The sequence below is a fragment of the Pseudochaenichthys georgianus genome, chromosome 23 (genome assembly GCF_902827115.2).
Source record: "Pseudochaenichthys georgianus chromosome 23, fPseGeo1.2, whole genome shotgun sequence".
NCBI lineage: Eukaryota > Metazoa > Chordata > Actinopteri > Perciformes > Channichthyidae > Pseudochaenichthys > Pseudochaenichthys georgianus.
In genome coordinates this window covers 3155145-3171885 of record NC_047525.1, presented here as the reverse complement: position 1 = coordinate 3171885, position 16741 = coordinate 3155145, and the positions used below count along the sequence as shown (strand labels likewise).

The 16741-nt window shown below is 39.8% G+C and overlaps 1 pseudogene; it reads right to left on the bottom strand.

Annotated features, from left to right (window-relative positions):
* The window catches only part of LOC117439365 (dynein axonemal heavy chain 9-like), a 58781-nt pseudogene that overhangs the window by 14779 nt on the left and 27261 nt on the right, over nucleotides 1-16741 (bottom strand).

Here is a 16741-nt window from a genome sequence, read left to right as displayed (position 1 = left end):
CCCAAATCTGAACATTGACCAGTGGCATAAGATCAGGAGCCGGGTAAATGAGAGACTGAGGAGCCCCAGAAAAACAGATCCCGAAATCGCTCGTCCTGGTTTCCGCAGCAGATAGGCCTACAGCATGTGTCTGTTACTGTATGTCAGTTATTTTAAATAAAACGGTGAAAACTGAACTTGAAAATTGTTTCCTCTTTTTATTTTCGGGATGGGGAGACGTGTGTGATTAAAAATTCATTCGCAGAAATGTAAAGTGATCTAACTACGGGAAGAGCCGTGTAAATGGGTGGTGGCTATATGCATTTGAAAAGCAATATAAATCACACAGTTATTATGCAATAGGCTATAAAAGCACCATCGATTACCTTTCTCCAATTCAAACTCTTGACGGGAAAAAAGGAAGGTGTAAATGGTTGGGCTATACTGTACTGTATACATACAAAGGCCATTCAATAGACGTTCAATATATAGTATTCGTTTATTAGAGTCGGCTTGACTCGGTTTGCATTCATAAAGAATGCACAAATGTGTTTAATCGTTAATGTCATAGTATTCGTTTATTAGTCCCCGAGGGGAAATGGGTAGCAGCACATCACAGAGGCATTTAAAAAGTGAAGACAATACTACTGTACAGTAAACAATTAACACAGTAAATTATGTGGATTAAATCACATTTATTTCGTTACAAATAAACTAAATGACTCGGTTTGCATTCATAAAGACTGCACAACGAAATGCAGTTTAGCTTCTAACCAGGAGCAACAAGTAAAGTGAAAAGTAATGTTCACAATCTACAGAATAAAATATATAATTAATTGAATGATGAATAAACAGTGAGGGGTATGAATACACTAGATATCAGCCTGTGAGCAGTATGAACAGTGTGTTAATCGTTAATGTCAGATATGTACTAAGTAAATAGCCTATATTAATTTCATGATGGATTAAACCACATTTATTTCGTTAAAAATAAACAAAATGATTAAATGTAGGGTGAATTGCCCTAATGTGGAACATTTTTGCATTTCAGACTTCGGGAATATTATTGCGACATGAAGCCGATACAATAAATCAAAATCCAGTAACATTCTGAAATCCCCAGGATGTGTCCTAATCAAACCAAAAGAGAACATGCAGACATTAAACTCATAAAAGAAATGGTAGACATATTAGTACTCTTAGTGCCAAGTTGTCTCAGACAATCTGTTTTCCTAATGTGGGACAGTTCTGTGCAAAATGTGGGACACTGAAAAGTCTATATTAAAAAGCCTCAGTCACCTTCATTCATGTAATAAAAAAATCTCAGGCCAGTAACACTCAAAGCTACAGTAAATGTGCAATACCATGCTATGTTACTATTTATAATGTTATTGTTGTTACAACAGAAGATGTTTTTATTTAAATTGAAGTTAAATGCATCAATCTGGTGCACTGAGGGCAACATTTGTAGATTTGTGGATACGGCTCTCAACACTCATATGAAACAGAACTGTTCTTACAATGTGTGTTGGAAGGTATTAAATTACTATGCATATTTTATTGTGTAAACACACAGCTGATCACCTGAGAGCTGCCGTTTCATTCAGAGCGTTTAAAAAAAACGACGGTCTGATTTCAACAACTCAATATGTGATTATTATAGCAGTAATATTAGACACTAATAATACAGTAAACTATGAACACTGTACATATTATTGTTTGCCCGTGGGATTAGGGTGATCGGTAGTGAGAGCCGCTGCATTTTCCTCCGGTCGGATGTGATATAAAAACAAAGCGATTATTGTTGTTGTTGTAAACTCACGTGGATTAAATATAGTGCATTCATTTCAACTCGCGAACATATGATACATTAAATGATCGCGAGGATGACGATCGAACATCGTTTGTTTGACCCTGGATGCATTTCCTGATCTAAAAACATAGCGATGGTTTTGTACTTACGCCAACGTGAATTAAACATTATTTTGTTAAATAAAAACATGGTGATGTTTAGTAAATGATTACATGTCTCTTACTTAAGCACAGAATATGATCCTATCCGTGACATATATGGATCTTAACAAATATCCGCTATATCAGATACCTGTAGATCAGCTGTTTATTTCACATGAGTTCCAGTGTGGCAGCTTTTCACGGCTCCCCCTGGTGGATCCATGATCCATTGCAGCTGGTTTCATTATAATTAAATGTATTTATCAAGGGGGCGTTTCAAGTCCTGCGGGGGGTTTTACTTTTCAGCAGGGGCCCACCCCGTGCCGATCACGGACCCGCACGGGTAGGCGTCTGAAACGAAGCGCTACATCTGTAGATAACAACCTGTCCTTCACTGCAAACATCGCTGCTACAACCCGCTGCTGCAGATACACGCTTTACAACATCAGAAGGATATGTCCCCAGCTGACCCAGAAAGCCACGCAGGTTCTGGTCCAGGCTCTCGTCATCTCACGCCTAGACTACTGCAACTCCCTCCTGGCTGGTCCATGTGTCATCCGACCTCTGCAGCTCATCCAGAATGCAGCGGCTCGTCTGGTCTTCAACCTTCCTAAATTCTCCCATACCACGCCGCTCCTCCGCTCCCTCCACTGGCTTCCGGTAACTGCTAGAATCCACTTCAAGACAATGGTACTTGCGTACCATGCTGCGAATGGATCTGGCCCTTCCTACATCCATGACATGGTTAAACCGTACACCCCGGCACGTGCACTCCGCTCTGCATCAACCAAACAGCTCTCTGCACCCTCGCTGCGAAGGGGACCCAAGTTCCCATCAGCAAAAACATGTGGGTTTGCTATCCTGGCTCCAAGATGGTGGAATGAGCTCCCATTGACATCAGGACAGCAGAAAGCTTACACACCTTCCGGCGCAGACTGACAACTCATCTCTTTCGACTCCACTTCGAGCGATAGAACTATTAACAAAGCACTTATATACTAATAAAGGGCTGGCTTATCTAAAGCCAGTTGAGTAGCACTTGAAATGTGTTTGCTCTATGAAGCCTGATGTACTTTATGATTCTGTTTTCTTCAAGTTTATATTTTGTTGGTCGAACGCACTTATTGTAAGTCGCTTTGGATAAAAGCGTCAGCTAAATGCAATGTAATGTAATGTAATAAACGATACATAAACAAGGCCTCACACTAATAAAACCAGATGGCAGAATAAGAAAGGCTTAAATGTCTCCTACCTATTTTGGAGTTTTCTTAACATTAACTCTGGAGCAGTTTAACAGCCCTCCAGAGAGCAGTTGGCAGGGAAGAAGCAGACATTCTCTCCAATAACATGCCGATTAAAACCCTGTCTGACACAAACAGAGGCTGACTGCTTGATAGATTGATTCAGCTTGAGTGTGTGTGCATTACTGAAAATGAGTAACTTGGTGGGGCTCTGTGTTCCTCAACGAGTGTATTAGCAATTCTCTGTGACACCTCCCTGCGCTGTGTGTAGCCGGAGGGCTGCACACAGCTACACTGTAATAATGCCCCCCTCTGGGGGAAGCAGGAGCAAGGCAGATCACAAGATTATGTTTAGGTCTCTTCTCTGCTATTCTTATGCAGAAAGTGTGTGCAGTATACATGAGCGCATAATACACCAAGGTGGAGATTGGTAGTGCATTTTGACAAGGTTTAGATAAGAAATAACAATCCTGCTGGCAGGAGGAAAATGAAAAGACAGAAATAGGGCTTAAAGGTTGGTTGAAAACTTGAAATATTGCTGATAAATGCACAGAGGAAAATGAACACACATAATAAAGGATGGTGCCAATGCAAATGAGCTGTTTGCACCTGCTGGCACACCTTGTAGTCCATCTGCTCAGAGCAGTTGAATACATAGACCATGATGCCGACGGCTCTGCCCAGGTCCTTGGTGGTCTCGGTCTTCCCTGTGCCTGCGGGCCCTGCTGGAGCTCCACTCATGGTCAGGTGGAGGGACTGGGTCAGGGTGATGTAGCGCCTAAACACATGAGGGAGAAATGCACGTGATGAGGACTGGACTGCCACCAAGAAAAAAAAAGCTTCTGACTGGACTGAATGTTCTAGAAAATGATCAGCACTCCATTCCACTTCCACACACTTCTGAGTCTTCTATAGCAATGTGTCATCAGGAGTTTTCAAAATGGTTCTTAACATAATAGAAAACAATCATATTTTTAGTTTATAGCTCATTTAAATGCAAGTTCATTCCGACCTTGAAAGGCACCTTTATAAATTAAAGTGATTATTATTAAGATAATACATATGTTTATAATTGTTTACAAATTCAGAAAACAATAGGCACACTCATTCTTCTTTCTGTAATCCAGAAGTTTTTATTAAATGAAGTTTAAGAAGCTCATAAACAAACAATGGATGTGTTTTATGAACATTCATCCATGATGGAAGTAGAGTCAGATGTTTTAGGACAGTGGTTCCCAACCTTTTTCAACTCAGGGCCCACTTAAGAATCCAATTTTTTTTTCTGATTGGTCAATTCAGAACATGTGACACGTAAATCCAGTAGAACAGACCTCTGTCATGGACTGTAATGACCGTTGCTAAGGAGGATCAAGAAAGAGAAAGGAAAAGAGGTTCAAATAAAAAAAAAGTTTAATAATAAAAATGTTTCCACACAAATCATAATGTTTTGCAAATTATTTGGCGGCAAATATTGAATATAAATGTACACCCTTTAATATTTTATTTGGGATTTTAGATGAAGACCGCACGCAGTTAATAGATACAACTAAGTAATCTTAATTTAAGGTGTTTGAAGAGTAGATTAAAAATAAAATGTTTTTTGGAAAAAATGATTGCCAGAAAAAATCAAAGGGTGGCTCAACACGCCATGAAACGAAGAGTGGGATTAAAGATAACAATAACTATGCTTGCCATGTTGTGTTTTTGGTGCTATTTGTTTGTCAACCTATTTTTGTTTGTGAAATCTTTATTTATTTTGTTTTTGTCTGAGATGGGAATCTCATCTCCTACAGATGTAGCACTCCAGATCAGACTCCAATGGGTGTGTCCCAGTCAAAAGCCCAGCGGATGCCAGTGGCTGGGGGTGTTGCCAAATTGCTAGAGGACGTTGCCCAATTTCCCCATTTGTTCAATTACAGGATTTAACCATGAGATGGCGCTTCATTCACAAAATACACAATGGGTGTTGTAGAAACATCAATATTTTAGATCAAATAAAGTATATAGTTTGCTTTATGCAGTATATTTCCTGTAATATTGTACAGTAGATTGAAATAAATCAACTTATACCTTAAGATAAGATAAGATGGACCTTTATTAATCCCGTGGGGAAATTCAGTAGTTCAAACAGCAACAGGGTGAGAGTGAAAAACAGGACAGCACAGATTCACACAGATTAATAAAATCAAAAATAAGATGAGCGATACAAATAATAATAATGAGAAACTATGAAATAAGAAATGAATAAAACTAAAATGTAATTATCATATCATATATTATAATGTATTGTATTATTAAGTAATATCATACATTAACCCCATTATAGCAGATGCCACATTGAATGGATGAACACATGTATGCATCAGGGTTTCCGTTAGCCGGTAATTACCGGTTTTTAGCTGGTCAAATTTATTAAAAACCGGTAAATTCAAAACCTGCCGGTCAAAATGTCTGGTAATAATTAGGGAGGCTCCGATCGATCGGCCGCCGGTCATTATCGGCCGATATTCATAGTTTGATCGGTGCTCTCTATAAAGGCCGATCAGGAGAGCTGGATCTGATCGATATGGACATAAACGCGAGTGAAGTATAACCGGACGCGAGAGAGAGATCAGATCAGCTGCTGAGTCTGACCGAGACACGCAGCTCTGCATAATCACCTGAAGCCCCGCCCTCTGTTTAGCGAGCTGCAGGAGCTGCATGAGAAACTGACGTGCTGTCAGGAGAGCGAGGGAGGGAGAGGGGAAAAGAGAGGATCCGAATTTCTCCCGTGTTATTATTCAAATGTAATGTAAACTTTTGAATAATGTACGTTATCTACTACAAGTAGTTTGTTTGAATGTAATAATTATGTTGTTTGTTGTTTGTGGAATAATGTATTGAAAAATGAATCTGAATGTTTCCATCTGTTACGATTATAAACTGAAGCAATATAAAAATGAGCCCTGTGAACTGAGTTTTAAACTGAAGCATATCTGCTCATAGTCCGGTAATTACCTGCTAACGGAAACTCTGCTACACAACTCTTATTATTATTATTGAAATATGACCGGTAAGTTTCAAATTTGTCCGGTAAAATAAATTCTGCCCGGACATTTGACCGGCGAGAAAAAATCCTAGCGGAAACCCTGGTATTCATCAATAATTACAACAGAGTATTTCTAAATACAAGTTGTAAAAATACTTATATGTATTTAATATTAACCCTTTGGAGTCGACCGTCACGCCGGCGTGATCAGATCACATGACCTGTTCAAGCCGGTGCCGCATAAAAACAACAGTCCGGACAACATTGCCGTGTGTTTTTGTCGAAAGTACTGGCTTGAAACTATATCCCAGTCTTTGTTTCATGCAAAAAGACCCAGTAAACACGGAGATACGATGATATAAAGTTAATACATTTCAAAAGTATGAAATATGGAAGCACATATTTGAATATCTTTGCCGAATTTTATCATTTTACGAAACGGAAAATACTGGAAACTGTAGATTCTGCTCAACAGGATTTATTTACCAGGAAGGGGTGAGGTAATCAGGTAAACGGAGTGATACGAAACGAGACGAAAAGGAGACTGCGATTGAAGTAAAGTGACAGACAAACATTGAGAATTTAGATATAGTTAGATAGATTTAGAGTTTTGAAGACTCAACTATGATGAAGAGAACTCTGAACGTGAGTCAAGCTTTAAGCTTGTTTTTTGACATGGAGGAGGAGGAATCTGTGATGTTGCCCTCTGTGTCGTAGTTGACAGAAACCGCTTTGAAGCGTGGCACAGATAAAGACAGAAAAAACAGATTTGTATATATATATATTTGTATTATATTTAGAGCCGGGACTCGATTAAAAAAATTAATCTAATTAATTAGAGGCTTTGTAATTAATTAATCGAAATTAATCGCATTTTTAATCAAATATACATATTTGACCTGAGAACAGTGAGAAGCAATTTTCACATGGATTTTACTCCAAGTGGTCTACAGTCCAAGTGCATGACAATCTACAGATGGCCCTGAGCCCGATAGAGATTGCCCTGAAAAATGCACGTGGACGAAATGGCACGAAGGGTTTGGGGGGCCTCCGTCCCCCTAGAACATTTAGATTTTTGCAGGTCCTAGATGCTGTCTGGTGCATTCTCTAGACTGAATTATAAGATGAACCACCACAATATTATATTGTACAATTTCAATTTTATTCTTCATTTCACTTGTTTGTTTGTTCTTGTTTGTGTTTGCTCGCTTCCTGCATAGCTATAAGAAATACTTAAGTTGTTGGTCAAAACACTTTCCATCTGATGAAGGCAAATGCCTTCCCAGATGGAAAAGGGTAGAAAACATTACATTCAGTTATAACTGCCAAAACAAACATTCTTTACACTATTATGGCCCCTGTTAAAAATGTTTGTAATGTTAACTACTGTAAATTGGTCGAAACGAATGCCTCCTCATCCGGAAGCTGACCGAGCAGACCCGAGCAGCAGTCGAGAGGAGCCGAGCGCATCCGCGAAGCACACGTCAGAGTTCCCGTTAGCCGGCAAATCTAAATATCTTCGGTCAAAATAATTTCCCTTTAGAGCAATACCGCTTCAGTTGCGCCACTTATGTGACAGACAAGAAGAGTATGTGACAGACAAGAATAGTCAACTCTAATGTCTAACACTTCATGTGGAGAAAGAGATGTCCTGTATGGGTTGATTGTGCGTTGATCTGTTGGTAATGCCTCGGGGTTCCGGTGGGCATGTAAACAAATGCATAATGCTGCGCTATACTTTGTGGCCTCATCCAGTTGCATAGCGACACTCAGGGCCGGCCCTGACCAATTTGCCGCCCTAGGCAAGATTTTTCTGAAAGGAGGGGAGGCAACTATTTTAAATAACTATAGGCCAATCTCTAAATTGTCAGTTCTGGCTAAGGTTCTTGAACGCTTAGTGAGTGAACAAGTAAAGGAGTTTTTATGTATAAATGATATCCTGTCTAAACATCAGTCAGGATTCAGAAAGAAACACAGCACCATCACTGCGACAATGAAAGTGGTAAATGACATTACTACTATTTTAGATAATAAGCAGAGTTGTGCAGCTCTGTTTATTGACCTTTCCAAAGCGTTTGACACCGTTGATCATCGCATTTTAAAGCAGAGGCTACTCAGTATTGGCATATCCAGCCATGCAGTGGGTGGTTTGTGAACTACCTCTCTGAAAGGTCCCAATGTGTTCATTTTGATGGACTGTCTTCTGAGTGGTTAAACATTTCTAATGGTGTACGACAAGGTTCTGTTTTAGGACCACTTTTATTCTCCATATATATTAACAGTGTAGGTGATAATGTGGATGAAGCTACTTTACATTTGTATGCGGATGATACCGTTATGTACTGTGCAGGTCCCTCCATTAAAGAGGCTGTTGTTAAATTACAGGCTGTTTTTAACACTATTCAGACTCAGCTCTCTGAACTAAAGCTTATTTTAAATGTGGATAAAACCAAGGTAATGCTCTTTTCAAAAGCTAAAAAGACACCAGAGCCTGTTTTAGATATTGTAACTACGCAAGGAACAAAACTTGAAGTTGTTGCCTGTTACAAATACCTTGGTATCTGGCTTGATGATTGTCTCTCTTTTAAACTCCATGTCAATAACCTGCTTAAAAAACTGAGGGTTAGGCTAGGTTTATTTTTCAGAAACAAGTCCTGTTTCTCGCTTGAGGCCAGGAAAAGGCTAGTCACTGTGACCTTTTTACCTGTGCTGGACTCTGGGGATCTGGTCTATATGAATGCACCTGCCAATTACCTGAGCAAATTGGATGCTGCGTATCACAGTGCTCTGAGATTTGTCACAAATTGTAAAGCGCTTACACATCACTGTACACTGTATACCAAGGCAGGTTTACCATCACTCTCTGTACGGAGGCTCAGTCATTGGTACACGTTTATTTATAAAGCTTTGTTGGATAAACTCCCGTATTATATCTGCTCTCTGATAACACAGAGAGTTGCAAGCAGCTATTGTCTGAGATCACAGGATGTAGTCTTGTTAGATGTGCCAAGAGCAAGGACTGTCTTAGGTAAGACAGCTTTTATGTGCGCAGCTCCACTTGCTTGGAACAATCTTCAGCAAGAATTGAAACTGAGCAATCTCATTCCTCTGCATGTTTTTAAAGCTAGGCTAAATGAAATGCTTGCTGATACAATGGGCACTTGTAAATGTCTATAACTATGTATCCTGTAAATATAATGTATAATGTCCTTTATTGTTTTATGTTTCATGTGGAACCTATATGCTGCAGGTCTCCCTTGAAAAAGAGATCTATGATCTCAATGGGACCAATCTGGTTAAATAAAGGTTTGAAATGAAATGAAATGAAATGAGCTGGCGGCGCCCCCCCCCCCCAAAATGCAGACACTCACTATGATTCGCGCGTGCATGGTTGTGGCATGACCACCAAAACAAAGATATTGACACAAGATGTGTGCAACTGTATTTAGTTTCCTATCCATTTGAACATGATTTAAGTGGGGGGGGACCCTCACCTCCTCTAGGGGGGTCCGGGGGCATGCACCCCGGGAATACTTTTTTTTTTTAATAATGAAGTTAAAAGCATCAATCTGGTGCACTTTGAGAGCAACATTAGGAGATCTATGGGTACATCTCTCAGCACCCATATGAAACACAACTGTAAGCAGATTTTCTTTTTCTTTATGGATATTTGACAAATCACTACCCTTTCAAACTGTATTCTTGTTTATTAATAACAACTTTTTTGTACTGTCAGTATTTTATACCTGTTTTTCATCTATTCTCTTATTTTTTTATAACTATAATGATCATATAAAGGTGTGCCTTTACCTCACTGAGCTGAGGTTATCAAAGCCTCTCAGTCTTTCAGGAGAGAGCTCTCTAAAGCTCTCCCCCCGCGGCCGCTTACACAGTAAATTCCAATGTTAATAAAAGCACACAGAAGCTGTGTATGTTTTTTGGGAGTTTGATTTATTTTAAATGAATACAAATACAAAATTAAAACCTATAATTGCACACTAAAACCATTATTTCAAAAAAAGAACAATTTCACATAAACCTTTGGCTTTTACTGGGACTGGGGCAGTTCAACTTGATTTGGGGGGGTGTGTGCCATAGTTTATGGGCACTGTACGCAATATAGGCGTAGTTATGTTAGTATAAGATAATAAGATGTACTTTGTTGATCCAAAATCTGGAAATTGTGTTGTTATGAAAAAAATGCCAAACTTTCTTTTTTTTTTACATTTTCGGCACCCCCTATGGGTTGATGCGCCCTTAGCAATCGCCTATACTGCCTATGCCGAGGGCCGGCCCTGCCGACACTTATTGTGTAGTTGTCTTTTAATAAGCAGGTAGTCATATCATTAGCTAGAGCTAGCTGCATCTGATCGATATGGACATAAACGCGAGTGAAGTCTAATCTGACGGGAGAGAGAGATCAGCTGCTGCTGACGAGTCGAGACTCGACACGCAGCTCTGCATAACCACATGCAGCGGTGAGCGGAACAAAACACACACTTGAGGTTATCACACCTAGTTATTTTAATTACCTCTCAAACTACCTAAACTAGTTATAGATATGTTTAGTTTTACTGTCGGGTCACTCATTACTGGATCCGCGAGCTGCATGATACTGGCATAATAGATTGCCCGATCGGGCAACCAGCAGGTGAGGCTTCATTGCCCGAGCTAAATACTAGATGGCCCCGGGCCATCGGGCAGTCCTTAATGTCGAGCCCAGAGATTATCCAGTGAGTTGGTTATTTTCTTAGACGTGGACTTACTTATCCTGGCCCTGAAACCAGTCATCTGGTTGAGTGTGGGTTGGGTCAGGGTGTGGTTCCTTGCACTCGGAGTCGGGCTAACGTCCACGCTAGCTGCTACATGCTTTGCATGTAGGTGATACTTTAGGCTTGATGTGCAAATTATTTTTTGCATAATTTGCACACAACCGTGCTCTTGTCGACGCTGCCATCCGTCCGTTTTTTAAAACAAAATGTCCCATCCACGGGGCCGACCGAAGCGGTCTCATCAGCTTGTTCGTTCATGTTTGACTATTGTTCACCGTGGTTTGTTGTTGTTTGAAGTCCCATGCTGAAGTCATGAACGTTAGTTGGTGCTCCAGTATAATCGGTACGCCTGAAACTCATCCAGTGAGAAACGTTCCGCTGTGCAAAAATAAGTGCGATTAAAGTGCGATTAAAATGCGTTAATTTTTTTAACGCGTTAATTTTTGTGTAATTAATTAATCTTAATTAACGCGTTAAAGTCCCGGCCCTAATTATATTTATAATAACATTTTTGCCTTATCAGAATGAAATCCCATGCTACCTCAATCAAACTTTCACATTATCATAGTCACATCCCATGTATATATTTCCAGCTTTTAAATGGTTTCGTTGTGTATGTTTGTGTTATGAAAAATAAAATCATTTTCAAAATCTGTTTTTACGTTTTTTTTTGTGATTTTGGGTCCAAAATGTTCATATAGTAGAAGATCACTGCTCTAAACAAAGTAAAAAATCCTACATCCAAACGAAATAAATATAATTAATTATGATGAATACGTTAAGTCTTGTTCATTGTTTTTCAATTTTATTAAATGTTTGATATTTCCGGTGGAAATGGTGGACTATCGGACATTCAAAATGCAGCATATTTTCACTCTTACACACATATATTCTCATTTTACATACATACATTTTCACTCTTACACACGGATATTCTCCTTTTGCTTTCATGCGAAATCTACTAAAACAAAGTATGTCATGTATATTTAGTTTTCGTTGATGAGACGAGACGGACTAAGGTGTTAATGGTGGACTATCGGACATTCAAAATGCAGCATATTTCCCCCAAGTGTCTGTCAAAATGCATTTTACGTTTCTAACTTGCAATATCATTATTTCTGCTCTCTTCACTCCAGAAGAGCGATCTCCCTGTGTCTCTCTGTGTGCGGGGGATCACAGGAGGGGGCGTGGGGGAGAGCTGTGGAATGTGACTCCACACATTCCGATCGCCAATTAGTTTTAAACAAAGGGTCCCCAACATACATAGGACACATGGGGGGTTGGGCTGGTGAACGGTATGGTCTGCAGCACATCACAGAGGCATTTAAAAAGTGAAGACAATACATTCTGGAAATGTTCACATCAGGCACCTTCAAGTTAAACAATACTACTGTACAGTAAACAATTAACACAGTAAATTATGTGGATTAAATCACATTTATTTAGTTAAAAATAAACGAAATGACTCGGTTTGCATTCATAAAGAATGCACAAACGTGTTTAATCGTTAATGTCAGATATGTACTAAGTAAATAGCCTACATTAGTTCCTGCTCAAGATTAGATTCAACTTTATTGTTATTGCACAGATTACAGGTACTGAGACAACGAAATGCAGTTTAGCTTCTAACCAGGTGAAGTAAAGTGAAAAGTAATGTTCACAATCTACAGAATAAAATATATAATTAATTGAATGATGAATAAACAGTGAGGGGTATGAATACACTAGATATCAGCCTGTGAGCAGTATGAACAGTGTGTTAATCGTTAATGTCAGATATGTACTAAGTAAATAGCCTACATTAATTTCATGATGGATTAAACCACATTTATTTAGTTAAAAATAAACAAAATGATTAAATGTAGGGTGAATTGCCCTAATGTGGAACATTTTTGCATTTCAGACTTCGGGAATATTATTGCGACATGAAGCCGATACAATAAATCAAAATCCAGTAACATTCTGAAATCCCCAGGATGTGTCCTAATCAAACCAAAAGAGAACATGCAGATATTAAACTCATAAAAGAAATGGTAGACATATTAGTACTCTTAGTGCCAAGTTGTCTCAGACAATCTGTTTTCCTAATGTGGGACAGTTCTGTGCAAAATGTGGGACACTGAAAAGTCTATATTAAAAAGCCTCAGTCACCTTCATTCATGTAATAAAAAAATCTCAGGCCAGTAACACTCAAAGCTACAGTAAATGTGCAATACCATGCTATGTTACTATTTATAATGTTATTGTTGTTACAACAGAAGATGTTTTTATTTAAATTGAAGTTAAATGCATCAATCTGGTGCACTGAGGGCAAAATTAGTAGATTTGTGGATACAGCTCTCAACACTCATATGAAACAGAACTGTTCTTTCAATGTGTGTTGGAAGGTATTAAATTACTATGCATATTTTATTGTGTAAACACACAGCTGATCACCTGAGAGCTGCCGTTTCATTCAGAGCGTTTAAAAAAAACAACGGTCTGATTTCAACAACTCAATGTGTGATTATTATAGCAGTAATATTAGACACTAATACTACAGTAAACTATTAACACTGTACATATTATTGTTTGCCCGTGGGATTAGGGTGATCGGTAGTGAGAGCCGCTGCATTTTCCTCCGGTCGGATGTGATATAAAAACAAAGCGATTATTGTTGTTGTTGTAAACTCACGTGGATTAAATTTAGTGCATTCATTTCAACTCGCGAACATATGATACATTAAATGATCGTGAGGATGATGATTGGAAATCGTTTGTTTGAGCTTGGATGCATTTCCTGATCTAAAAACATAGCGATGGTTTTGTACTTACGCCAACGTGAATTAAACATTATTTTGTTAAATAAAAACATGGTGATGTTTAGTAAATGATTACATGTCTCTTACTTAGCACAGAATATGATCCTATCCGTGACATATGGATCTTAACAAATATCCGCTATATCAGATACCTGTAGATCAGCTGTTTATTTCACATGAGTTTCAGTGTGGCAGCTTTTCACGTCTCCCCCTGGTGGATCCATGATCCATTGCAGCTGGTTTCATTATAATTAAATGTATTTATCAAGGGGGCGTTTCAAGTCCTGCGGGGGGTTTTACTTTTTAGCAGGGGCCCACCCCGTGCCGATCACGGACCCGCACGGGTAGGCGTCTGAAACGAAGCTCTACATCTGTATATGTTATTGTTATGTCTGTTACGCCCAGGTCTAGGGGAACCTAGGCGCAGCACCAAATGTGCACTCTCCCCCACTCTTCCCACTCCCAAGAACACGGACACCGAGTCAGAGAAAGCGTTTGGTACATTTATTTACCAAAAAATATACACAAACAGGAGTAGCAAAACCAACTAAAGAGAAACTAACCTTACAACTCAAAATCTTACCTAACCGAGAAAATAAATACACAGGCTTCTTACCTACACTAATGTAAACAGGAGAAAACGATCAATCCAAAAGGGAAAAGAAAAAACAAAAGGGTTTGCACTCCTAAGAACATACATCTGTCTTGCAAAGACAGGTAAAGTGACACTGGCCCGCAGCCAGAGGAGAAGGACAAAACGATACCAAGGTGCGCTCACAGCACCACAGAACAAAATATCAAAAAAAAGCCCTGCGTTGGGAGTAGGAGAAGCGGAGTCAGTGAGAGCGGCCGAGGAACTGCACGGCTGCAGTTAAATATCCTCCCGTCTCCCCAGGTGGACCAATCAGCCTGTCGAGGGCCTCCAATCAGCTACCGGGCACCACCTGTTCACTCATACACAGCCACAGACACAGGAGGAGGAAGAAAATACCTGCACACAAACAACATAACGACCCAGGGTCACATGTCCATGTTTGTGTCTTTAGCCTGTACAAAAATAAAGAAAATAAAGAAATAATTTGGCGGCCCACTTGCAATGCCTTCGCGGACCACTAGGGGTCCACGGCCCACAGGTTGGGAACCGTTGGAGTTAGATAAAGATTGTAGATCTAATTATACATCCCATGAGGTATTGCGCAAAGTCTGTTGACGAATCAGAGGCTGTTGTTTGAGCTGCTTAAAAGTGCTGATCACAGTGGACATGCGTAAGACAATCAGTGTCGTCACAATATGCACTTTTATACAGTAAGGACAATGATAACTCCTCTCTGGTGGAGCTGACAGCCCAGCTGTGTGGGGTTACTATTGCTGTTCCTCCAACTAGGTCTGCCGGTGGACACCTACCAGTGCCCAAAGGTGACTAAAGGCCTCATTTCATTTTCATTTCAAACCTTTATTTATACAGATAAATCCCATTGAGATCATTGATCTCTTTTTCAAGGGAGACCTGCTCAAGTAGTTCCACATGAAACATAAAAACATAAACAGAACAACAAAAGGACATCATACAGCATCATTTACATAGTTATCCACATAAGCAGGTACCAATAGCTTCCGATTGACTAGCATCCAACCGAGCTTTAAAAACATTTAGTGGCACCAGATTGTTCAGTTTTTTTGACTAAAGGCCTGTTTCTAATCGATAGATTTATGATCGATAGATTTATGATTCGAAAAATTATAAAAGTAGGATAGACATGTGGAGATTATCCGACTGAACAAAACGTGATCCGTCTCTAAAATGTGTGTCAACAACAGACCTTATTTTGAGCTATTTTCCAAAATCCTATGGAGGTGTCAGGACGGACCACTTTGTCTAGTTCATCTTCTGATCTTCAGATTGTTGTGGCCCCATCAATACTGGTCCTGGGTAGGAAGGACCAAATGAGGAAGCTCAGTCCTGCCCGTGGCATTTTCCACATGTCAGTCCATGTTATTGCTCTGTCAGTGACTGCATCCAAGTTTGTCCACCTCCCTTGTTGCCTTACATCATCCATTCTGATAACTTCTGGTTTGATATTCATCCTCTCACAGATAAGGACCCATAGGGTGAGAACAAATCTTCACTATGGTCTTTTTCCAGCTTAATCCAATAGGTGCTTTCACACCAAGTACTTTGCCGTACTTAATTCATCAGAACTCTTTAGTTCATCAGAACTAAAGAGTTCTGATGAAGTTGAAGTTCTGATCAGAACTAAAGAGTTCTGATGAACTAAAGAGCAGATCGCGTTCACACCGGAATAAGTCCCTGAGGGAGGATTATACAAATGAAGCCGCTGACGTCACTTCTTCTTCTTCTGCTTTGGGTTAACTGGCAGGCCGCAAACAACTTCACGGCCTATACTGCCACCCGAAGTCCCCGGAGTTGGGGAAGGCTTCAGTAGAACCTGCTGGGACTCCCAGTAGCTTCTACTGAAGCCTTCCGAGTAAATCGCCAGAAAGCCGACACCTCCTCATCTCCACCGCTCCCATGTTTTCTTTTGTGTTGCCAAAAGTTAGTCTCTCTCCGTTGGTGAGCCTGGTTAATGCTAATAATGCTAATGCGAGGAAAATAAAATGGCAGCTTCACAAAACTTTCTGGGAGTTTTACGGGGCGTGGTTTTCAATCCGCCCAGCCAATCAGAAATGGGGACCTTTTTCTCCCATGAAAGTACCTGCTCTCTAGCAGGGTCTGAAAAGAGGGTGAAAAGGTTCTCATGAACTAAGTTCTAGTTCTGGATTGTTTTGGTGTGAACGCACATTTTCGGAACTATACTGGGAAAAGTACTCCAGTGTGAAAACGCCTATAGTTGCTGTTGACCTTTTTAATCGACCTTCTTTGGGGGCCCCCTTCTGGGTTGGATTATGGAAGACGTTAAGGGTAGAGGTGTTTCCAGTGTTTGGTTGACTGTATTTGCTCCCAGATCA